The 26,434-nt window shown below is 42.6% G+C and overlaps 1 long non-coding RNA gene across 1 annotated transcript; it reads right to left on the reverse strand.

The window, feature by feature from the left end:
* Positions 1-6,543: 6,543 nt before the first annotated feature.
* On the reverse strand, positions 6,544-26,224 carry LOC125439512. Its single transcript, XR_007245536.1, has 5 exons — positions 23,715-26,224; positions 20,687-20,758; positions 19,840-19,967; positions 7,613-7,766; positions 6,544-6,702 (listed from the first exon to the last, which is right to left on the reverse strand). It is a non-coding gene; the product is annotated as an uncharacterized LOC125439512 (long non-coding RNA).
* Between the last annotated feature and the right edge of the window lie 210 nt (positions 26,225-26,434).

Consider the following 26,434-nt stretch of genomic DNA (forward strand, 5'->3'; position numbering starts at 1 on the left):
CAAAACAAAACAAAAAAATCTTCATAGCAGCAGGAGAGCACTCTGATTGGGAAAGCTGGCCTACGCTCTGATCGGTGGAGCAACCAACTAAGAAGGAGAGGGAGGAGCTATCTCTCTGAGAGGAAAAACGATAGGGGATTTGGATTTCTGCAAGTGATCTTAGCTGTGTGTGGGGAAAATATACTCTAAGGGGATTTCAGTCAGGGAGTGAATCTGATCTTCTGAAGTATATTTTGTGTCAGAGTAAACTGTGAGCCAAGATACACAGACATTAGTAATGGAAGTTTATTTTGGTCAAGGTTGAGGTGGAATAGTAGACTTTCCCTTTCCATAAATAAAGGGTGAGGGGAATATATGTTCTGGAAGATAGAAGAATACCTAAGCTGGTTAGAAAGGGCATTATCATCAAAAGAGAATTCCCTGTCTGGCGTATTAGTGTTCTGCTTAAGGTACCTCATTAGACAGATTTCTGTAGAGTAGGTATCTAACAAAGGATAGGCTATATACTGAAAGAAAGGATACCAGCCTATAGGAACCCTGAAACTTTGCAGAACTCAAATAATTCAGTAATTCATGACAAGTTTTTACAATCATAGGGAAAGAACCTCTCTTACAACATCTAAGAGACCAAAAGCCCTATGGGTAATGGGCGGGGTAGAAATATGAGAATAAAACATTAAAAATAAATAAAAAGGTTTTCAAAGTCTAAAAAGTCCATCCAGAGGGAAGGACTAATCCGCCCATGAGAGCAGTGTGTGGAAGGGCGATCTTGCCAGTGTGCGGCCACGGTGGCCCTCCCTGGCACAGGGACGCAATGTGGGAAGCCAGCACCAGCGTCCCAGCACCCCTTCCACTGCTGGCATAGTGGTGACAGGCTGGGGGAGGAGCCAATGTTAGCTTCCTCTGGGCCATTTGCCACCTTCCGCCAGGGACCAGGACTTTAGATTTACAGCACCTAAAAAAGGTGCCGTAAGTCTATTGAGCCCAATGGGGGCTTCTCAGTGGCGAGGAGACATTTTCACTTTTCAAGCCTTCCCACACCACTGAAAGGCCTGCAGTGCTGCAGCTGTGGTACCGCAGTCGGGCGCCCAGCTCTTGGATGGGGCTGTAAGCCTGTAACAGAAACCTAAGACTGTATGTAGTATATTTCTGCCTGATTTCCATTTACAGATAAATCTCCTGATTCCATCTTTGTGTTCAATGAATCTTTTTGTATGTTGAACCTGCTTCAGTTCACTAGTGCCTTAGAAAGTGTTTTTTTGTTTTAAATAAAAAGGCTCCTGTCACCTTTCAGGAATTCCTTAGGCTGAGCAGATTAGCCACTGAAACACCTGCTATAGTGTGAGACAGTATTAGAACTTAAGCTAAAAACCCTGACATGCTGCCTGGAAGGCTGCTCAATCTCAATAAAGGCAGGTAAACCTGCATCCACATAGAGCAGTGGTGGCGAACCTATGGCACGGGTGCCAGAGGTGGCACTCAGAGCCCTCTCTGTGGGCACATGCAGAGTCGCCCCCAACCCCACCCCCACACATCTAGGCTGGCCTGGGCTGCTGGGCTCGATTATTAGCATTAAACCTAAGTCCTAGTTTTGGGGAAGCAGTGTAGATGACCCGGATAAGCGCTGCTAAACCCCACTGATTTTCATGGAAAGAATTAAAGCGCGATTCTTTACCTGGGAGCAAGCTCAGTTGCGGGCAATGGGGCTTGCTTCTGAGTAAACCCTCCTCGTGATTCACCCATTGGAAGAGTTGCACAGATGCTTCAAAGCAGAACCACGAAGCTTACTCCCGTGTAACGCACACCTCAGAGCCAGCTATTTTTTTCTAAACTAAAACCTCAGTATTCAGGTTAAATTGCTGTATTGGCACTTTGCGATAAACAAGCGGGTTTTGAGTTGCAATTTGGGCACTCGGTCTCGAAAAAATTCGCCATCACTGACATAGAGAGAAGGGTGTTGGGACACGACACACCCCAATGCATCAATTGCACTCCCTGGATGGCTGTTTCCTTCGTTTACCTTCCCTCAGGAGAGTTTGTTCTGGGCCAGTTCAGGTAAGAGCATACCCAGTAATGGGCCACTGTGGTGCTGTGTGGTTTCTGGGCTGTATGGCCGTGTTCTAGCAGCATTCTCTCCTGACGTTTCGCCTGCATCTGTGGAGAGAATGCTGCTAGAACACGGCCATACAGCCCAGAAACCACACAGCACCCCAGTGATTCTGGCCGTGAAAGCCTTCGACAATACAATGGGCCACTGTTTTGGAGGGCCTTCCTGTAGGGGTGTGGAGGACATCATCACCATCTGTGTCTTATAAGGCAATCAAGACATATTTAAGAAAGTTTCCATCCTCAGAGAAATGTGGGATAGAAAACATTTCAATAAATAATTAAGTGCAGGCATTAAATCAGTGAGCAATTTCTAAAAACAGAGATAGAAAGTTTTTTTTTAAATCTGGAATCCACCTGCTAAATTCCAGCAGTGTGGGGACAGGTTGTGGTTAGCTAATGCTGAAGAAAACCCCCCTCTCCTTTATAGATTCGTCATGTGTTCTGTGGCTGAATCCTGGCATTCAGAACAGATGCTGAAACTGAGCCTGGCTCAAACTCTGTTGCAAACTGGCACAGTGAGCACAGAAATCCATTCAAGTAAAATTTCTCACTATCGTATTACCAACGTTCCTAATGGCACCAGTGGCTGTGGTTTGCTCTGCTTTAGCCAAATGAAAATGCAGTGATTTCTGGGCTTCTGAAAGAATCCTCAGGGCATGAAATGTAAAAGTGTTGCTCTTCCACAGCTTGTACCATGTGTGAATATTCTTAAGTCAGGATAACCCACAAGAGAAATTCGCAGAAAATTTACATTTTACATTGAGATGGTTATGGCTAATTCTGTGGATACTGAAATTCGTAGGCTGGAACCGTGAACAGGCAAGATAAATCTTTTTTTACAAAACAGAGAAAATCTGAATTTTAAAAAATGGAGCCCCCCCCCCCCCAAAAAAAAAATGCCCTATAGCCAAGAAGAAGAAAGAGGCAAGAGTTCTGGATTTACTCCATCCCCACTTTCCCTCTCCACCTGCAGGAGACTCAAAGGGGCTTACAATCTCCTTGCCCTTCCCCCCTCACAACAAACACCCTGTGAGGTGGGTGGGACTGAGAGAGCTCCGAAAAGCTGTGACTAGCCCAAGGTCACCCAGCTGGCGTGTGTGGGAGTATACAGGCTAATGGCCGGAGCTGATCAATTCCTCACGAATCAAGCCTCCCAGCAACAACTCAAGCGGCAGAGCTGGGAATCAAACCCGGTTCCTCCAGATCAGAGTGCACCTGCTCTTAGCCACTGCTCTTAGCCACTATGCCACTGCTGCTCCTGCTGCTACGCCACTGCTGCTCCTCCACTGCTGCCCTCTGCTGTAGCTTTTGTAGGGATTGATGGTCATCCTTCAAGCTTGTAAATAAAAGTAGGCAGAGGGTACAGGGTCTTTTCCAGGACAGTTTTAGCCTTTGATGGAAGAGTTATGATGGTTGCTGCCCCACCTTGCGTCAGTTTCTCAAATAACATACCTCACGAATTGTTGTGAAGATAAAATGGAAGAGAAGAGAATGCTGTTTTGGGTCTTCATTGTGGAGAAAGGTGGGCATTAAATGAAGTTAATAATGAATATAGTGGAAGATGAGAGACAGATAAAAGGTAGGTTTGCTGTAAGTGGGAAGGAAAGAAGGAAGCAGGGGAAAGTGAAGAGATTATGGATGTTGCTAGAGGGGAGAGAGGAAATAGTGTGGGGAAGGGGAAATAGTGAAATGAGGTGCTTCCCCAAATTCTTTTACAATTCTCCCATATGCAATTAGGCCCAGCCCACTAGCCAGCACCATAATATAGTCCCAGCAGATAACTGGGCATAGATTTCCTGTGTAGAGGCTGCTTGGGGGGAGGAAAAGCTGAAGACGGGAGCAGATGAAGGTAGATCAGCCAGTGGGTGGAAAGGAGAGGAGAAAATGGAAAAAGGAGAGCGGTTATAGGGGTTTTCAAGGAAAGGAACAAGGAAATAGGGAGGTGAAAATGAGATGCCTCTACAAATCCTTGTGGGCCCCCTACTTGTTTAAGTAATAATGTGTGTATACCTTAACAAGGTAAGGCTCATTGATGTAAGTGGATTTACTTTCAAGTGACTAGAACCCAACAGCACAATCCAAAGCCAATCTTACAATAGATAATCGGCTAAGGGTTCGAGCATACCAACTATGAACCCTTAGGCAATTACCACGCAGGACACACAGGTACCCAAGTCCTGTGCGTCCTGCACTCCCATTGGCCATTGCCAGGCCCACAGAGCAGCTGCAGGTGTCCTGCCTCCCCCTCCCCCCAAACAAAGGTAAGTGGTGCGCCTCAAGGAAGGGTGGGGTGTGCGCTGCTACAGCCCCAGTAAAGCCCATTGCAGGGGGAAATGCTTCCCCTTTGACCCTTTGCTAGGGCCCATTGCATCTCCCCCGCAATGGGCTTTGCTGCTAGTTTGCTAATAAATAGCTTTCATTGAGTTCTATGCTGCTTTTTTTTTTAAAAAAAAAAGCATACATAGGATTGTTCTAGTGTTCTAGCCTAGCAATACCTGTTTAAGCTTTCCATAAATATATAGAAATTACTCCTGGTGAAGGTTCTAAAAAAACCTGAAATATGGGATAGGAATTCTGTGGCTCATTTTATATATCAAGTCCTGTTTTGAGACAGAAGGAACCAAGAAGAGACGCGAACAGCTGTGTTTTACTGCTGTGAAAAACACTTATTTGAGATAACCTTTAAGACATGTAGATAGTTTTTTTCTGGATCAAACCCAAAATGTGTTAACGTAGGGTTGATCTCACTAATTCATCAAAACATCTACTCTGCATAGTAAATTGTGAGTAACTTAGCACCGTACAAAACATCTCAAGATGGATTTCAGGGTTAAAGCCAAGAAAATCTTGTCCTTGAGAGAACTGCAATCTTTAGGGCAGTGATGGCGAACCTTTTCTAGACCGAGTGCCCAAATTGCAACCCAAAACCCATTTCATTTTGCCATGAGAGTACTTGTCTGCCAACACGCAGAATTTAACCTGAATACTGGAGGTTTTAGTTTGAGAAAAACTCCGTATGCGTGTGTTATCTCGGGAATTAGCTTATGGCCAAGTGACTCCAGTAGCTTTATTTTAGAAACAAGTGTAAACTCTCGCCCAACGAGGTGAATCAAGCAACCCTAGGAGGGTTTACTCAGAAGCAAGCCCATTGCCAGCAACCGAGCTTACTCCCAGGTAAAGGATAGTGCTTTAGTTCTTTGCATGAAAATCAGTGGGGTTTAACAGCGCTTAACAGGGTTACCTACACTGGTTCTCCAAAATTAGGTCTTAGGTTTAATGCTAATAATTGAGCCCAGCAGCCCAGGCCAGCCTAGATGTGGGGGGAGGGGTGACTCTGTGCGTGCCCACGGAGAGGGCTCTGAGTGCCACCTCTGGCACCCGTGCCATAGGTTCGCCACCACTGCTTTAGGGTGTATTTTCTAACCTGGGACATGGAATGTGAATATTATTTATATATGATTCTGATCACCCCATACTTCTTTTGGTAGCTAATAGGAGCTTCAGCCTGAATAAACACAACATCTTCTGGTCACAGCAGGAACGAACAAATTCTTATGCTGGCAGCTGTGTTTTGAATAGTAGGAAAATCAATGTCTTTGACCATCTTATGTCATGACGAATGTTGCATCCGTGAAAGAGGCCTAAGGCGAGACACATATAGTGCTGGGTTTATGGAAGCTGTGAAGAGCTGATACAGTTCATCACCAGATCGGATTGTCAAAGAAATCTAGACCAAAAGCCCTGATGTGGAAGGGATGGGGTAGCCTAGAGCTGTTTTCCATGAGAAGAGGAGAAGGTGAGGGAATGTTAAAGACAGCAGACATGATAGGAGAGAAAGACCAATGACCCTGAAAAGGCACTAGCAAAAATGGGAGGCATGTTTGTGAGAGGAAATAGTGAGAACTAAACACAAAAAAAGTCATTGATACTATAGATGTATGAAACCAAGTCCAAAGAATTTATTCTTCATCTCCTGCATTCTTACATCCTAGCTTGACTTCCATATAGAGATGAGTTGGGAATGGGATGAGACCTAGAGTGTTAGCAGGGGTTAGAATATCATGCTAGGACCGAGGAAAGCTGGGTTTAAAACACTACTCATCCATGAAGTTTACTGAGTTAGCTTCATCATTCCAATGTACCTCATGGGGTTGTTTTGTAAGGATACAGTGGGAAGAGGGGGCCATGTAAACTATTTCAAGCTCAAATTGCTGTGGGTTTTCCAGGCGATGTGACCGTGGTCTGGTAGTTTTTGCTCTTAACGTTTTGCCTGTATCTATGGCTGACATCTTCAGAGCTATTTCATGGCAAAAGGTGCTTCTTTCCATACACTGCCTCAGAGAGAAAGTTTACTGATTAGGAACAATGCCTCTCTTACTTAAAACATGATTTGAAAGATTACAATTTTTTTTGTTTACTGTATGCTATTGTAGAACTGTGCAAAGTTTTTTAGCTGTAGAAATATACCTAAGGGTTTGATTCATTAATTCCTTCTGCTAAGTCTTCTCTCAATGAAGAAAGATTTCATTCAACGGCAGGGCACTCCTTTCATCACAAAAGCAGGTAAGAGTCACAGGACCCAATCTAAAAAATCTGCACAAAAAAGAGATACTATTTATTTTTTATTTATTTTTATTTTATTTGTTACATTTATATACCACCCTCCCCGAAGGCTCAGGGCAGTTTCCAACAAGAATAAAAGTTTAAAACATCGTATATATAATTTAATTAAAATACATAAAATACTAAACTATAGATGGCTTCAGCTTGATTTTGTTTAATTGCTGTCACTGTTGATGTTCAGGGAAAGAGCATTTCTGAAGGATATTCTGCTGAATCCTAATAACAGAAATACCTGTTCATGATGTTATTTTTACAAGAAAACTTTACTGTTAGCCTGCCTTTACAGTTCTCCTAACCATATACATCTTTCATCACTGGGGGACTTGGCTACCGACTCCTCAGTTCTTGCTGCAGTCATTTAACTTTTAAATCCCTTTAGCCATCTTTGCAACATTTTATTTTTAATTTCTGAAATGAGACCATTTTGCTTGGTTAATTTGGTTGGCTAATGCCAAATATTTTGCACACGTGGTTTAATAAACTAAGGCAATTTCAAGTGAGGCTGGAAGAGTTGGGGCTCAGCATCCGGTAAATACACTGATCTCAGTTTGAGTGGAAGCAGTTTCTCTCCTATAAAAAACCAACTGCAAGATAATCTCAATGTAAATTAAAAAAATATAAATAGTGTTTGCATTACTTGCATAAATGTTCATTAGCTAGTCAATTGCAAATTTGCAACTTGCGTTCATGACCTAATAAGCTCAGCATGGAAAAACGTAATTTCTTCGAGATAAGAATTAAGACAACCCAATATTCCCGTCATGTATTAACGTTTTTACAGTGTAATTATGGAAAGCTAATTTTCTTCATACAAAGATGCACATAATGATATTTATATTCTGACTTCAGAGTTATTTTCAAATTAATTTTAAAAATTTACCGAAGAGCAATCTGATGTTCAGGTAGACCAGGGGTCTGCAACCTGCGGCTCTCCATATGTTCATGGACTAAAAATTCCATCAGCCCCTGCCAGCATGGCCAATTGGGCTAGTCACAGTTCTTCAGAACTCAGCTCCACCAGCCTCACAAGGTGTCTGTTGTGGGAAGAGAAAGGGAAAGAAGCTTGTAAGCCACCTTGAGTCTTCTTACAGGAGAGAAAGGTGGGATATAAATCCAAATTATTATTATTATTCTTTAATTATGAAATTTTCAACAAAATGTACTGTCCATCTTCAAAATACCAAGCTTACCTTCATTCAAATTCCCACACTAACTACAATATAAAATTGGAACTCAGCTTTGCAAAACATATAATTAGATGTCATGCTCACTTGGCTTGCCAATTGTCCTTCATATTAGTCCTTTCAAAAAAGTCTTAGTTTTGTATTAATCACTGATATCTGCTCAAGACTTTGTAACATTAGGCACATCTTTGAAATAAAACTCAGTATAGCTGAGCCAAAGTTCAGCACTTTCCAGTCCAAATGATTTCTGCCAGACACAGTTAAGCACCACGCTTAGCTTCTGAGATCTGGCAAGATCAGGTTATCCTGGGCTTCCTGGTCAGTTGGCTCATTCATTGCTATTGGTTTTCAATAGAAAAAAAATCATTTTTTCTATTGAAAACCAATAGCAATGAATGAGCCAACTGACCAGGAAGCCCAGGATAACCTGATCTTGCCAGATCTCAGAAGCTAAGCGTGGTCAACCATGGTTAGGAATTAGATGGGACACAACCAATGAATGCCAAGGTTGTTGTGCAGAGGAAGGTAATGACAAACCACATCTATTAGCCTCTGGGAAAGACAGTCTAAATGCCTCAGAATAAAAAATTGAAGCAACTCAAACTAGCAAAAATTTTCATAAGGCATCCACAAAGGGAAAAATAGGTACCGTATATACCCGCATATAAGTCGAATTTTTCAGCAGATTTTTTTGTGCCGAAAAAGCTGAAAAAGCCTCCCTCAACAAGTCAGGTGTATTTTTAAAAATATTTTAGAGTTTTTACTTTGTTGGCCACCAGGGGGTGCAGTTTTTAGGCTAGCAGCACCACAATTTCAGGGATTTTTCAAGAGATTCTCCTGATGATACCACCCAAGTTTGGTAGAGTTTGGTTCAGGGGGTCCAAAGTTATGGACCCCCAAAGGGGGTGCCCCATCCCCCATTGTTTCCAATGGGAGCTAATAGTAGATGGGGCTACATTTTGAGGGTCCATAACTTTGGACCCCCTGAACCAAACTTCACCAAACCTGGGTAGTATCATCAGGATAATCTCTTGCTAATACCAGCCAGGTTTGGTGATGTTTGTTTTAGGGGGTCCAAAGTTATGGACCCCCAAAGGGGGTGCCCCATCCCCCATTGTTTCCAATGGGAGCTAAGGGGCTTTCCGCACTACAAAAGGGAGTGAAGGTCGACTCGGTTCCCTTCAATGGGGGGCGATTCCTGGCTGTCTGCACAGCAACTTCCTTGGCCCCCTGGAACCGGTGCCATGTACGGGATCATCTTTGGTAACGGTTTCGGCCTCGATCGCGGATTACGCTTGTGTTATGGCGGGAAACGGGAACGTTCTTCCTTTGTTTTTACAGTCTCGTGATGTCGCAGCTAATGAAAGTACTGACGCTACTGAACTACTTCCGGCCGCAGTCGGAGCTGCAAAAGCTTTTACGCTCAAAATTCTTCCAGTTTAATCGCCGCTTTGAAACGCATCTCGGCGATCAGAGTTTCCAAAATGTGAGGGAAACTGTATTAAAAAAGCCGCCACTTCCTCTGCCCGTCATCACTCTCCTGCTTCATGCGCATGCTGTAACGAAGTGGCGCGCAGTTTCTGATTGGCTGAGTGGATGCGGTCAAGTTTCGATGTATCCGCATTTCGAAGCTCTCGAAGTTTATATCAACCTTGTTCCACCAGCGAGTCGACGTCGGTAACTCGCGTATATGGGATGCTGGCAGGTTCCGGTGCTGGTGGAACAGAGACAAGACAACGTCGAGCTCGGTTGTAGTGCGGATACACTGAGTTGAACCTGAGTAGAAACCGGTACAACACAGTAAGTGCAGAAAGCCCCTAATAGTAGATGGGGCTACAATTTGAGGGTCCATAACTTTGGACCCCCTGAATCAAACTTCACCAAACCTGGGTGGTATCATCAGGAGGGTCTCCTAAAGATACTCTGAAATGAGGTACCACAATATATAAACATTCCTTCCCTGACCAAAAATCCAGTTTTAAAGGATTTTAACTCTTGTGTTTTAGCTTGGTTGCTGGTTGAGCTAAAGTTTATGTACTTTTAAAGTTATTGTTGAGACCATATTGTTTTTGTTGATCCTCTCTTTTCAGCTCTTACAGAGCTAGTTTACTGTTTTTCTTTGAAATAAATATTCAAAAACATTTAACCTACTGATGCCTCAATTAATGTAATTTTATTGGTATCTATTTTTATTTTTGAAATTTACCAGTAGCTGCTGCATTTCCCACCCTCGACTTATACGCGAGTCAATAAGTTTTCCCAATTTTTTGTGGTAAAATTAGGTGCCTCGACTTACATGTGGGTCGACTTATACACGAATATATACGGTATCTACCTAGATCATGAACTGGTAACAGGAACAGTAGGAGCATTATTGTCTAGCCACTTGCAAACTACGCCAGCAGTGGCGTAGGAGGTTAAGAGCTCGTGTATCTAATCTGGAGGAACTGGGTTTGATTCTCCGCTCTGCCGCCTGAGCTGTGGAGGTTTATCTGGGGAATTCAGATTAGCCTGTACACTCCCACACATGTCAGCTGGGTGACCTTGGGCTAGTCACAGCTTCTCGGAGCTCTCTCAGCCCCACCTACGTCACAGGGTGTTTGTTGTGAGGGGGGAAGGGCAAGGAGAATGTAAGCCCCTTTGAGTGTCCTACAGGAGAGAAAGGGGGGATATAAATCCAAACTCCTCTTCTTCAAAAAAGAAACACTTTCATAAAACAATCATAAGACAAACTGAAGGATTCACAATTTTGTAAGATAAGCATGAGACAAACTGAGGGATTCACAGTAGTAAAATTTTATTAAGATTAAGGGAATTTTGTAATGTGAAAAGGAGTGAAATAAATCTCTTGGAGAAATATTGCTGGGCATTGCAACTGGGTAGGTTGGTGAACAGGGTACTACATTGATTATCGTTCTGATCCTTGAGACTATTGAATGAGTTTGTTTAGGACAACACTAGCTTAACTATAACACTGTACTCCTGGGTGGGGCATAGCTCTGAAAACATTTGAGATAAGGAATCAGTGTGGTGTAAGGATGGGAGTCTTGGACTAGGATCTAAGTTCTAGGTCCATGTCCCCAGTCTATGGAAACTTCTGGTTGATCTTGGGCCAGTCATACACACTTAGTATAACCTACCTCACAAAGTTGTTGTGAGAATAAAATGGAGGCATGGGGAACAACGTGAGTGACTTCGGGTTCCCATTAGCGGAGAAGGTTGGGTGTAAAAGAAGTGAATAGATGGAATAAAACTGCTGCCTGACAGTTTGTAATTTGTGGTCTAAGAGTTCCTTAAGATAAACGTTTTGTCTTCTCATTTCTTGTGGCTGATTGAACCAGTTTCGATTTCTGAAAATCCTTATCAACCACAGAGTTTCCATAACATCAATAACATGGATCAGACAGCCAAATTGAAAACTATTTCCTTGTAACAGCTCTCCCGTGATCCTTTCTAATCAGACAATCTGCTTTCAAATATGTGACTGGGATTAGAAAACCAAGAAAGTATTTAAACCCCACCATGGATATTGACATACAGGCAAACCATATTGGAGTCAATATTCCAAACTTGTTTTCTTGCAGCGTTAGAATGCTAACCATGCAAAATCAATTTTCCATATTATAGTTACATTACTTCTCTGGAGCGCACTTAACTTGCATGGCTTAAATGACAAGACGAGCAAAATTCTTCCCCTGAAGAAACAAAATTAAGGATGGCAAAGTTAACTTTTAAGTTTCACTTTTCCCATGGGAATAGCTATCCAGATACATTATGTGAACATTATATGCCCACACAGACGGTTTGCTTTCACCAGCTTTGTTATTGGCATGTCAACTTTAAAATTAATGAAACATGCTGCTTATTTTCCCCTCCCTAAAAATTAGAAGGCCCGTGTCTTTCATTTGCTGAAATTTAGCGTAGAAGTGAAAATATCAAGGTTAGAGGCACCACAGGGAAACTGTTAATGTGGGAACAAAGGGCATTTGGCCAGTTAAAATAATAAACGACGGTGCAGCTTTCCCAGAGATGGCTGGAGCCCAAGTGGTCATTTCCAAGCGGAGCCACAAAATGCCTTTCAAGGGTTTGCGGTTTGGCACAATCAAGCAAGTGCAAACTCACTTTTTTAGAAAGGAAAGAAACACAATTAGCCACCACAGCAAGCTCATACAATAGAATGCCCTGAAATCTAAAAAGGTGTCTGATAAGCCACCCGAAGGCTGTGCCTGCAGGCTGAGTAGAACTGTTGTTACCTCTGTGGTCAGATCAAAGGCACACTGCAGAGTTTCCACAGTGGGAGTATGTGGTAGGAAGGGTGATCTCCTAATTCATGTTACTTGCTCCCATCTTGAGTTCCCTTTGCTTGGGATAGCAAAAAGGGCTGTGGGTCAAACAAACATGCTTTGTTTGTTGGGCTGTTTAAGAGAAAGGGCTTCCTAGCACCAGGGAAATTCCTTCTCACCCCTGAAGATCATTAGATAACCTGTTGCTGTCTCTGGCCTGTTGCTGTCTCTGGCCAACTTATCTCACTACATTAACTTAGTATATGGGACTGGCGTGTATAATAGAGGTACAGACATGATAAAGGTAGCAGTCTCCGTATTGGGAAACACCTGAGGATCTGGGGGAAAACACCTGAAGTTTTTAGAAATGGAGCCTGAGGGACACCAATCGGTTATAGTGCCATAGATTCCACCTTCCAAAGCAGCCATTTTCTCCAGTTGAACTGATCTCTGTCTTCTAGAGATCAGTTGTATACCTAGGAGAACCTCAGCCTCAGCCACTATGTGGAGATTGGAAACTTGAGGCATGATGGAACAGTTCTTCGTCCCACTCCCTATGCACACTCCCTACACACATACCGTCTCCCTACACACACTCATGACAGGCCATTCCCTGCCACCTCCACACAAATTCACCATGTGTGGGTACAGACCTTCCTGTATGAGCATATAAACTGTACACATATAGACTCCATTCCTACGAATGGTTACAACTGGAAACCAACATTCTCAATTATGGGTTGAAAAATGCAGCTTGAACACCCATAGGCACCATGCTTGTTCTTGGTCAGAGCCAGCAGTTCACTGGGTTGGTCCAACTGGCCACTTTGGATCAACCTCAATGCGTCAGTGCCCCCCTTCATTTGGGCCAAGGTAGGATGGGTGGTCTGCAATCTAAGGTGCCCAACTGAACCACAGCTGAACTATGGAAGGGAACAGACATCTGCCTAAGCCGAGTCACACCTGGTCTGTGGAAGGAGGTAAGGAAAGAGATGCTGAGCCCTGTGCTCTAAGAAACTACTTCTGTGGGTTGTGTTCAGTGTCTCTCTTTCTGTTGCTTTAGTTTTAGCCACCTGCTCTGGTGAACTTGCAAGAGAGAGGGCTGGTGGGCAGAGAGTAGGATATCAGCCAGCCAAATGGCTACCACATGCACCGCATAGCAGCTGCTGCTGCCACCAACCAGGCTGCAAGTGTTCACCTCCCTCCTTCCACCCGTTGCGGCTGGAAGGTCGCCATGGCCTACAGCTTCTCTTTTGCAGTATACAAGAAGCCCCTATTAGTCACAGCCTAGCACAACAGGGGCACAGCTTGCCTTTGCCAACAGCCAGCCCTGGCTGCAAACTGATGGAGGAGCTGAGCCAACCACTGACAGACTGTCCCAGCCTGAACCAGCTTTTGATGAAGCTCAGAAGTTGATCAAGATTTGTAAAAATCCTTTAAAATGCCTTCTGCCTGTTTACATTGGTTATTCCTCCTCCCCCTCCCCCATGAATTGGGGCTGGGGAGCATTGCACCTCTCCTACCCCACTTTCCCCACACCTGCAATGTTGTAGATCTGCAGTTGGCCAGGGAAATTGGGCCCATCGGCAGATACAATGCCTGAATTTCAATGCCCCCCCCCCATCCCTTACAGCTTTTCTCCTGATGGTGCAGATAGTGGTGTGGGGCTGGCTGGACAAGCTGCCCCCCCCCCCAGTGGGACCCCTTTCCAGGGTGTTTTTTTCTTCCCAGTCTGCCCCTGCACTCAGTCATAAGCAGGGAGGGGCCACTTGTTTCTGCTTCCTGTCCACAAGCATTGTGCTGGCCACAAATATGTGATGCTTTACAGAGTTGTTGTAAGTAATACTGATCTTGCTTTTCCGCTCTCCTGTGTGCATTCATTCCCTTAGAATATTTGAGAAGGGTTATTAATGGGTTCCTATGCATCATATTTCCTCCAGCAGTGAACTTCCATGCCACTAAACAACGAAAGAAACAAATTTACTGCCGGTGACGTGTTTTTCCCCTCCATATGAAGGAGGCCAGCAGACTGCAACATCTACCTGGATGAGAAGTAAACTCTAACCAATAATATTGGCTACAGACTCACTTGATCCTCATCTCGTTTCACAAAGAGGAGGAAGAGGAGCAGAGTTTGGATTTATACCCTGCCTTTCTCTCCTGTAAGGAGACTCAAGGTGGCTTACAAGCTCCTTTCCCTACTTCTCCTCACAACTGATACCTTGTGAGGTAGGTGGGGCTGAGAGGGTTCTGAACGAACTGTGACCAGCCCAAGGTCACCATTGTCGGGAATAGCAGGTGCTCAGATGCCTCAACAATAAACAATCCTGATCAGTACCTCAAAGTCTGTTTGTTGGCTTAAGGTTCCATAACAAATCTGGGGAAACAAATCTGGTTCACCAGATAAGAGTCTGCTGCTCATGAGGAGGAGTGGGGAAATCAAACCCTGTTCTCCAGTTTACAGTCTACCTGCTCTTAACCACTACATCATGCTAGGTCTCAATGATAACACAAAACATAAATGATAAAACAAATCACCTGGTCCCAGTTTCAAGTGCCAGGTCTTCATTCTTTCATTAACTTCACCTGACCTGTTGAGCCAGCTGCCGCTGCTTGTCTCTGACAAGGACATGGACTTCTTCATCCCTATTTTGATAACTCTCCAATGTGTTCTGTGCCATTCAGAAGTTGCAGCTCTTACAAATTGCCTTTCTTTATGACATGACAGCACAGGCTACTCCATGCTACAAGGTATGTGGTGTTCCTTCTTTGAACCAACTACTATACATGATTGTAGGACCAGTTAAAGGAGCTGATGTTTTAATGCTGGCAGATATTGGGTTTTTTTTAAAAAAAATGCTCTGGTGCTTATAGTTATGAGTTTCTGTCACTGCTTGGATCCAGGCCTTGTTTTCAGCTAGCAGAAGTTCTTCTGTTGGAGAGAGTAATTGTTGATTATTATTCTTTGCTACTGTAGGTATCCACGTTGCCCCCGGTACCATTCTGGGAGGTCCTGTAGCCCCTAGGGCAGTGGTGGTGAACCTTTAACACTCCAGATGTTATGGACTACAGTTCCCATCAGCTCCTGCCAGCATGGCCAATTGGCCATGCTGGTAGGGGCTGATGGGAATTGTAGTCTGTAACATCTGGAGTGCCAAAGGTTCACCACCACTGCCCTAGGGAGATCATTTCAGAGGATGTAGTGGGCCACAGCAGAAGTTATTCAGAGTCAAATAATGGGCCTTATTCTGAGAACATTGAACTGTTGTGGTCAGTATTGTCTGGTCTGATCAGTAGCAGCTCTCCAGGGTCTTTCACATCACCTAGTACAGTGGTGACGAACCTATGGCACTCCAGATGTTCATGGACTACAATTCCCATCAGCCCCTGCCCTCATGGTCAATTGGCCATGCTGGCAGAAGCTGATGGGAGTTGTAGTCTATGAACATCTGGAGTGCCATAGGTTTGCTACCAGTGACCTAGTACCTGATCCTTTTAGCCGAATAGTCTGGGGATTGAAGCCTGCTTGAATCTTCTGCATGGAAAGCATGGGCTCTTCCACTGAGGGTGCCATTCCACTCAGTGAGTTCAATTCCCTTAGTTGAGCTCTGTTTACACCATTTTGTATGGCAACCGGGTAGCCATGCTGGTCTGTTACACCAAAGTGAAACAAAAACCCAATGGCACCTTGAAGACTATACTCTGTTTCACATAAAGTATGGTCAATTGAGGTGTAGCGATTAAGAAAATTGCATGCATCTGCATTAGAATATAATCCTGAATGAATCTGAGAATTATCATTCATTTTTATGCACTGCCTTTGTCAAAACTATTATTTTATCTACTATTGAACATGGTACTTTGATACAAGAGAATTCGGAGCATTCTAAATCAAGAAAATCCAGCATGGCGTAGGAATATGCAATTAACTAGCATCTTTGTTTGAAACACTTTTATTCTGGGAATTGAAGCCACCTTGAATCTTCTGCATGTAAAGTATAGGATCTTCCATTGAGGGTGCCATTCCTCTTAGTGAGCTGAATTCCTTAAGTTGAGCTCAGTTCATACCATTTTGTATGGCAAAGAGGTAGCCAAGTTAGTCTGTTATACCAAAATACAAATCCAGTGGCGACATTTATTTCAGTATGAACTTTTGCGAGTCTCAGCTCATTTCTGCACACCTCTGAGGAAGTGACCTGCCACTCAAGAAAGCCCATGTTGAATTAGATGTTGTTAGGTCTTCAAGGTGCTACTGGATTTTTTTTATTTATCTAACTTGTTCAGACCTATGGAGTCATTTTAAACTTTGAGTTCTGAGCCTGCATATGTCTCTGGGAAGACAAGGCCAAGGAGGCCTCCACGCTGCCCTACTGCCTTTATTGTTGAAGCTTTGCAGCTGCATCCTTAATTAGGACCTAAAATATGGCAGCAGAAGCAACCAAGGATCTCTGGAATTTGTAGTATTCAAAGGCTTTGTGGGGGTCTTCATTTCTCAGGGTTCTTAGCATCTATAGTATTGGAGCAATGTCCTGAGGCTTAGTGGAGACAAAGCAGCAGGTTTTCTATGGTGGCCCTCAGGTAAATTTCAGTGGAAAAGTGAAGGGTGTTGTTCTGGTAATGGGAGAGTTGAGTTCACTATGAACTAGCCAAATGTTGGAAAGTTTTAGACTTGACTTGTAAGTTACCAGGTTAAGAGAAGTTTGAACTTGCTAGTTGAGAATTTGGGCACTTTAACTAGTAGGAACATGCAGCAGGATTTAGTGGCAGGGATTTTCAGGTAACAAGGCAGTATATCCAGAAAGATTTGAATTTTTGAGGCTTTGAAACAGAAATGGTTCTTGAGGTATGTTTTCTTGAAGAGATTGGATGTCTGGAAAGAGGCTTTTTTATGTGGTGGTGCCCTGTTTATAGAATATTCTCCACAGACAGATGTGTGAGGTGCCCACATTGTTTCTATTTTAGTCCCCTGTCTCCAGGAAAGGATTCCCTTCCCCAACCAAGGAACTGGCAAGCTTAGACCTATTATAATTATAATATGGAAGCATATTTGTGAGGGGAAATGTGGTGTGTCCTGAGGAATATGTCAGCTTTAGTGAGAAGCCTGTACCTTCTGATAATGCATGCACCTAAATATCTTTAATAATGGTACAATATTCTAAAACAGTTGTTAAGCAAAGTAATTGTAAAAATATAACTGGATCCAAATTTGATGGACTGGGAGAGTGAGAGTCATAGAGTTGGAAGAGACCACAAAGGGCTGTCAAGTCCAAACCCCTGCAATGCAGGAAGTAGAACACACAATCAAAGCACTCCCAACATATGTTCATCCAGCCTCTATTTAAAAACCTCCAAAGAAGGAGACTCCACCACTCTCCGAGGCAGTGAATTCTGCTGTCGAACAGGCCTGTCAGCCTTGAGAACTTGAAAGAAGATTACTCAGTAGTGCAGGGGTAGGGAACCTGCGGCTCTCCAGATGTTCAGGAACTACAATTCCCATCAGCCTCTGTCAGCATGACCAATTGGCCATGCTGGTAGGGGCTGATGGGTATTGTAGTTCCTGAACATCTGGAGAGCCGCAGGTTCCCTACCCCTGCAGTAGTGGATTGGAAGATGAGACATAAGATTATGAGCTAGTGTGGTATAGTGGTTAAGAATGTCGGGCTAATATCTGGGGGACCTGTGTTTGAATCCCCACTTGTGCCATGGAGGCTTGCTAGGTGACCTTGGGATAGTCATAAACTCTCAGCTTAACCTTCCCCGCAGAGCTGTTGTGAGGATATAAAGGAAGAAAAGAGAATGATGTAAGCCACTGTGGCTCTTAACTGGGGGAAAAGGTGGGGTATAGATTAGTTTAATTAAAATATCTTGTTTCCTTTTAATATTTATTCTCTTATCCCATCTTCTTTAGGGTTTTGTACCTTTTTTGATTTCCTGTTTTCTTCTGCCCATAGATTCTTTTGCATATGTATTTATGAGTTTTAATATATTTTACCCTTTTAATTGTGAGTTTCTTATCTACCTTGTGTTGGTCTGAGCTCGTCTGTGACTGCAATAAAGATTGGTGGTGATGAATGCAAAGCTAAAATAAGATTGTGTGACAGAAAAAACCAGAAGTGTTTGTTACCCTGGCATTTTAAAAGTGTTTTCTGGTAGTATGTTCTTTTTTAATGCTCAGTTCAATCTTATTTGAATGATATGGTTTCTGTCAGGAGCCCAAATTGTGTAGATTTTTAAGCACTTGTGAGAAGTATTGCTCACGCTGTCTGGTACATGTCTAACCAAATATGAAACGCCTCTTATTACCAAGGATATGAAATTTTGTTCTGTAGTGAGGCTGTAATCAGTACTAGTAATGTATGTGCTACTTCATATTGGCAACTAAGCATGTGTGAGCCTCTATGCTGTTTGACTTTCAGCATCAACCAGCTCATAAGAATAATCCTGAAAGGGATCTTGTTCTGTGGCTGTTCTTTCTTTTCTTTTCTTTTTAATACCCTTTTGCTATTTCAGTGATTATTTCTTCTTCACAATAAAAGAGTTTTTAGTCAGGCATATTAGTAATAACATTATGCTGCAAATCTAAAATGCCATCTCATCTAATTCTTTGGTACAACCAGAGGTGGGATCCAGCAGGTTCTCACAGGTTCCTGAGAGTAGGTTACTAATTATTTGTGTGTGCCAAGAGGGGGTTACTAATTGGTGACTTTGCCATGTGATTTTTGCCTTAGTTACGCCCCTCCTCTCAGCAGTAGTGCGCAGAACTTGAAGCAGTCTAGCAGGAGGTGCACCTGCGTGCATGGCAGCCTGCGCCTGCGTGCATTTGTTTCCTGCCCAAGGACCGGGGCAGCGGCTGCGTCCTTGCCACAGCCCCGCCCAGGAATGCCCCGCCCCCGGAATGCCCGGGCACACCCCCGTAGTGCCCCACCCAGCCCCATTGGCGCTACGCCACAGTTTGAATCCCACCACCATGGGAACCTGTTACTAAAATTTTTGGATCCCACCACTGGATACAACACTAGAAGAGAAGAAGAATTTGGATTTATACTCTGTCTTTCTCTCCTGTAAGGAGACTCAACTCCTTTCTCTTCTGGGGTGTTGTGTGGTTTCCGGGCTGAATGGCCAGGTTCAAGTAGCATTTTCTCCTGACATTTTTTCCTGCATCTGTGGCTGGCATCTTGAGAGGATTGCCCTAGAGACATCCTTTGTCTGGGTGGTGTGCACTTCTCTCTGTGATACACCTCTGAAGATGCCAGCCACAGATGCAGGCGAAATGTTAGGAACAAGATCTACCAGACCACGACCACACATCCCAGAAAGCCCACAACAACCAGTTGAGTCAAGCTGTGAAAGCCTTCAACGATACATTAGCAGTTAGTTGTCCATTGCCGGATACTCCTACTTTCATACATAAAACAGTCGACATCTCTCTCTTTTTCTCTGTTCATACACTAAATTAATGTTCATGGCAAGGATTCAAAACCCCTTTTTCTTGATAATGCCCTTTATTTTTCTTCCCCTGCTTTCAGAAGCCAAGTTTGCGTGTCGTATATTATATATAATATTATGTATAATAATATTTAGTGTTTATATAACATTTTCCTTAAGGGCTAAAAGTGCCTCAGGTCTGACTCAAGCATTACCTTCTCAGTGTAGTCTGGCCCCATACTGCTCCCATAACGGTTTTTCCTTTCCTTCTGTGAGGACAATTCCAGTCACTTCATTTTGCCCCATCAATAAAAAGTGGATTATGGTAGGAGAGAGTATCATGCTGAAATCCAAAAGGAAGAAAATAGATACTGCAATGTAAAATAAAGCCTTGAAATTCTCTGTGTGTATAAACAGGGAATATAATGAAAATAGTCCTGCTGAGACAGCTGGTTATTGCCCTTGTAATAACACCGTTTTTAATGTGCACAAAAAAAGGCAGCCTGCCAGGCAAAATGAAATTTCAAGAAATATAGGACAAGTTGGACAACCCCTGCTGCCAGAGCCGTGTTGCCGAGACCACACATTGGAGAGTGAGTTACAGAATCCTTACAGACTTCTCACAGGCTGCATTTATGGTGAGGGGGATGAAAAAGTACCTCTCTTCATGTATTCTGCCACCTACAATTCAAAAAGGGAAAACTAGGACGGAACACAATTGCGCTGAGGCGTTTATCTTTCTCTAGTCCAGTTCTACAGATGTTAAGGCTGGGCATTTCAAGAATTTATCAACTGGAAAGTTGACACCCACGCTGGGGTGGGACAGATAAAGTGATAAAGAGTTTAACACAACTATCTGTGGCAAGTAAAGAGGAATCGGCTTTAGTTATTCTGTTATGTTTGTCTTGTATACCTAGGGAAATGTAGGGAAGCAACAGCATCTGAAATTTAAGCACTTTCAACTGGGTGAATGTCTTCAGCACATTTCAGGGGTGTTTTATCAAATCAGTAAGACCGTACAGCTCCCTCAATTGGGCACTTCCAGTTTCCTGAAATACTCACCTCTTTCAAGTTATAAATCCTTCTCGTGCTGTGTTTTTCATCTTGCCTTGGGAACACTCCTGTGAAAAACGGCTGTAACATAGGAAGTAGCCTGAAGTTACTTGATAGCTGGAATGTGAGGCAGTTTTATTACAAAATCTACTCCCACAGGTTAGAACCTTAGGTTAAAAACAACTGTTTTCTCTGCTCCAGAAGTTCCCTGTTCTAGAATTTATGGGCTGAGATGTATCCTAAGCACGTCAACAGTGTTTTCTGGGAGGAATGAAATGTACTTTTGAAAAGCAAGGCATTTTTAGTAATGTGATGTCCTGGTAGGACAACAAGCAGGGAAATGTTTTAAGGTTTTGCATGTTAAACTATGAGTATATCCTCTCTCTCTCTGTGTCTTGCTGTCAAGTCACAGCTCACTTAATGCCGACCTCCATGGAATTTTCAAAGCAAGAGATGGTCTGAGATGGTTTGCCTGCCTCTGCATCAAGACCTTGGTATTCTTTGGTGATCTCCCAACCTCAAACTAACCAGGGCCGACTCAGCTTCCATGACCTGATGAGATCAGGCTAGTCTGGGCTATCCAGAGCAGAGCAGGCATTTCCTTACTAGCTGATATTTGTGTGGGCAGACTGCAAGCAGCTGATCTAATCTTGGCACCAACCCCTCTGCTGGCTTGATTTTTAATGTTGCTTTCCTTCACATTACGTTTTATTTGCAGGTTGCTTAAAGAGTTAGTAACTTGACTGAAATATTTGTGCAAGGAATGAAGTTTCCCTCCTTAAATAGTGCTATTACAGAGATACATAATTTTTACTGTAGTTTGAATTAGCAGCCTGGCACATCTAATCATTTAAATGACTTTTGAGGATGCACTCCACACATACTCTCATTGTATGAGTAACAGGGATCATATATGGCATGTGCAGATATAGGCTCGAATTCTTTTAATTGCAACTGAGATACAGGGGGTTGGTCCTGGGCCTTCTAGCCATGTATGTTTATGGGTGGGCCCTAGGGAAGTCGGCCTCCAGGTGGAACCAGGAGACCCCCTCCAGACTACAGAGATTAGTTCCCCTGGCGAAAAAGGATACTTTGGAGGGAAGATATCTGCACTAGTATTTTAGTTTATGCCAGCGCCATAACATCCTTGCAAGGCTGAGAGAAAGTTACAGTTCATGATTGTTTCATGATATGTTTCCACATCATAAGCGCTTGGTATGGTGAGTTCAGCCAGTCACAGGCTCACACAAGACAAATAGATGCTAATACTTTCCACATTATCATATAAAGATAGGGACCTGGCATGTTTTCCAAAGAACATCTGTAAACTAATCATACATCTAGATCCATCCCTTTGAGAACATGAAAACACATATATGTGTATCTGCTATTTGCAAGATATTGTAATATACAACTAACCCTCCAGACTAGGCCTTAAATTTCATCCTCCAAGTTAGTCCTGAAGTCTGTAGAAGAGAGTTAAACAGGAATGAGGAGGTTAATGAATATTCTGTGTGACCAGATCTGTTGAAATATTTGATTAACATACAATAAACAAGTAAAGCTTTCAGGCCCCAGTAAAAACTGCAGGAGGAGGAAGCTGGTGTCATGTGACCAAGTAGCTCTTTATATGTCATCATCACTGTGGTGTACAGGTTGCTATTATTCAGCTAATACTTATTTGAACACCTTGTATACATACTTTCTTAGGACACAGCATACAGACTGCTGCATCAGAACACTGTAGGAACTCTTGTGCTACACCAGATGTGTAAACTGGAAGGTTTATGAACATTGTATACTCTGTTCTGCGTCACTCAAACTATGAAAAATGAAATTAGCATTGCACTAAACATCTTTCGTGTTCCATTTTCCTTAACTCATCCATACGCCCTTAACAAGATTAGTGTTGTTGAATTCCCTCTGTTTGTGTGTATATATAAAGATATGCAAATAAAATACTTATTAATAAGCAGGTTGCTGAAAATTTACTCATTGATTCCAGGGAGGCATCTTCAGATCCAATTAACAATGGGAACACCTTTTAGAAAAGAAGCCAGGCAATATTTTATCCCTTTGGAAATTAGCGCCTAGTTACCAAGTGGAGAGCACAATTAAAGAAACGCACTCATCTAAAGTCCTGTTTTATCCACTTGCTCCCAGAATGCCTGGGACCATACAAAATGCCCCCTCTACTGGTGCAAGTCTCAAATATGGCTTCAGCGCTGGTACTTCCTAGTGATTCCAGACTTGGAAGTTAATGTTTTCTGTTACAGATTGCGTAAGATCAGAGCATTGTCTGTAGTCGGAGAGGAGATATAACCTTTGATGGTTCTGATAAAGACTATTGCAGGGCCCATTTGGGTCATTTCAGTCACTGCAAACAGCAGTTCAGTCTTTCATTCAATGTTCTTTCTAGCATCTGTGTGCAGGGTTCTCAAAGGGAGGAACGCTTGTGCCACTTGTGAGAGATGTGATACCACAGTGCAAATTACTGTTGCAATCAATGTAAATTTTGTTGTTAAATTATGTCAACAGAAGCTGCTTCTGGTACGGTCCCAAATGTAGTTTACAATATAGCCTTAAACTAGACAGCTGAAAACAACATACTCAAATACTGAAGATATATTTGATGAAGTTTTGATCCACAAACTACTGAAACTGAACTAATCTCTTGGATGGAGCAGTCTCAACTGAGGCATGGCTAGCCCTGACTGTCTCTCTGAAATAACTTGTGGTATCAGGCAAAAACTTCAGACTCACTGTACTGGTCAGACTTTCTCTAAAAGGTTTTAACAGCCCAAAATGCAATACAAAGCAGACCCAAAAAATGGTTTTAAAGCCCTGTACAAATGAAAAACCAAACTTTAAACATCTTAAGAACTTTTATTTATAAAAATACACACAAATTATTTTAAGGAATATACTTGTGTTAATTATCTATGAAACCGCCCGCACATAGAAAGCATTTTTTGCTAAGCCAAGCTAGATGGTGTAAAAGTAATCAATCATATAATGGAAAAGAATGGCTACTTACCTTCACTAGTTTTTTTTAATAAAGATATTTTCCAGAGATTAAATGGACCTGCTGATGGAATGAAAACTAAATTGAGGCATAAGGTCAAAAGGCAGCTCTTTCCATACAAATGTAGGTTTTTAACCTGGTATATTCCACTCATCCCTAATACTGTCATAATTAGACGTTGTCTCTGTCAAAACTTGTGCTCACAACATTGCATTTTTATCGTCACTTTAGGAAGCATCAGTTGTGTTGCTGTTCAAACCTCCAGTCTTCCTATAGCTACGGCTAGTTCCTAAACAGATATCTGATACCAAAATATGCCATCAAAAGAACTTATTCAAAAGACTCTAGTAAATTCTTATCATGTCTTGCATTGCTCCTCCAGTTGTTTAAAACATGCTTCTTTATTAAGTAAGACTTACTAGCACATACTAATTTAACCAGATTGTAAAGTCACAGAATTAAGGCTGTATAAAAATAACATAAAAATCCTGGAATTGTGATACCTAGCTGTTGTTAGCATTGTCTATTACACTCATTTCCAGATTATGTACTTGCTCTGTGGTTACACCGTAACTGTCAGTAATGGCAGAAAGCTTTTCTGACTTGGGAACAGATAACTGTTAAGCAGAAAGAAGAAAAGAAGAGCCTTGTGAAATTAAAACTCCATGTGCACCTTCAGCCAATGCAGATTGTTCGTACAGTTAAAAATTGCTGCAATCTTAAAAAACACTTGAGCATTAGGTATATATAAACAAACCTGTAACAGAATGCCATCCTATGCCCAGGAACTAAACAAAGTCATTGAGAACACCGGAAAACGATTGTGTAACATGTATTGACTAAGGTTTAAAATGCAGCTACATTTTCCTCAGTGCGGCTGAAGTCAAAGATGCTGTGATGTAGTACAAAAGTGCCAAGCATGAAGACCTGGGCACGGAACCAATGCAGTCAGCCTTAGTAAATTAGGTGAATTAGAAATCGTTTGATGACATTCTATTGTTGTCATTGTAATCACAGTAATTTTCGTTGGTAACGGTGCTTTGTGATGAAGTGGGATTCTCGCAGAATAATTGCGAGAGGTATCGAAAGAATTGGAACGGTAGCATCTGGCTGTTAAAAAGCTCTTCAAATTCAAATTGGCATTATATTTTTTTTTAAATCTTGAACATTTATTAGAGATTCACATCATGCCATTTTTTTAAATGGAAAAAGGTGAAAGCAGAGTAATTTTTTTCCTGTTCTTTGAATTATTCATAATTATATTCAGACTGGGTGAGATTTGCCATCCAGGCACTGATTCCTCCGACAGTTTCTTTTTTTATCAGCCTCCATTATGCTTGTCATTTTTATTTCTTTTATCTACGCTCGCGTTCTTAGTTACTGAACTTGTCCCTTAGGGCTTCATCGCCAACTGCGCATCTCAAATCAGCAAGGAATGCAAAGATGTGCTGTTTGCCTGGAATCACAGTTCTCCGGTAGATGCCTGTCTCTCTTTCTCTTTTTCCATAGAATTTTTAAAAACTCACAGCCGCAGTGGTGCCTGCTAGGCTCCTTGATTAGATGGAGTTTTTTTTACAAAAAAAGAACAGAAACAACAAAAGGAAAAAATCACACTGAAGAAGAGTTATATATTTCCAAAACAAGAACCCCAAAGATAGTGATGTTTTGAGCTTCTTCCTTTGTTGTCCCAGGAACCCATTCTGGCTGCATAGCATCACAGAGAAAGAAACAACTGTGAAAGCAGACTGATATCAGTGTCCTCATTCCAACACGAAGCGGGCAAGGACTGCGTTCGCAGCAGGCTAATCCACACACGTATACGCTCAAGAGACCCAAAAAGCAATTAGTAGCTGCTCGTGGAAAAGATAATTTTTTAAAAAAAATATATCAGAAGCAGTTGGGTAACAAAGTGGAACGTTCGATTTTCACAGGCATGTAACCGAAACAGATTGCAATCCCAGAGATTCTCCACTTGATGGCTGGTTGTGTCACTGCTAGTCGACTGCTACCCTGCATCCGTCCAAAAGGGCTGGGAATGATTTAGGTCAGGGAAGCCTGCTTTCTTGTTTGAGGTTTTGCTCTGACTGATGTGAGAAATCCTGGCTATCTACGGACCAGGGCTACCTACTGCTCTGGGACATTTGGCTGGCTGCAGCAGCAGAGAGAAAAGGGAGGAGGAAAAAAGGCCCCAGACAGTAACAGGTATCGTCCCCTTTGTCCTGTTCTTGCAGGTAAATACCGTTGTGCCACAAGCAGCTATTCACGCATGAGACAGAAAAACCAATCATTCTTCATCAGACGCCGTTTAAGTAAAAGGCTCCAAGCCGTGCCTGCCTCAGTTCAGAGCCGTTGCTAACATTAGAAGCCAATGTGCGCATCCAGGTAGTATGCTGCTCCCGTACTGTAACAGAGGCAAAAACTGTACAGTATACTATAAGAGATGGAAGACTTTGAGGAAAAAAACAAAAAACCAAGCCTTATTCTGCTCCGCATCCAGTTCTAGGCATCTGCTTTGCAGCACTGCGACTAGAAAACTGCAGCAGGGAGAGCTCTGGCACTTGCAATAATGTAGAAAGCAGCAGCTCTGTGACAAAGCAGTCAGCTGACTTGCACTGTTATAATTCAATGTCCTCTCTAAAAATAAGGCCAGTTCCTAATGTGGCACCAGAGGGTGACCTGGCAGACCAAATCTGGCGCATGTAACAATAAATGCAACAAGGGACTAGTAGCTC

This window comes from Sphaerodactylus townsendi, linkage group LG09 (assembly GCF_021028975.2).
Source record: "Sphaerodactylus townsendi isolate TG3544 linkage group LG09, MPM_Stown_v2.3, whole genome shotgun sequence".
Classification (NCBI taxonomy): Eukaryota; Metazoa; Chordata; class Lepidosauria; order Squamata; family Sphaerodactylidae; genus Sphaerodactylus; species Sphaerodactylus townsendi.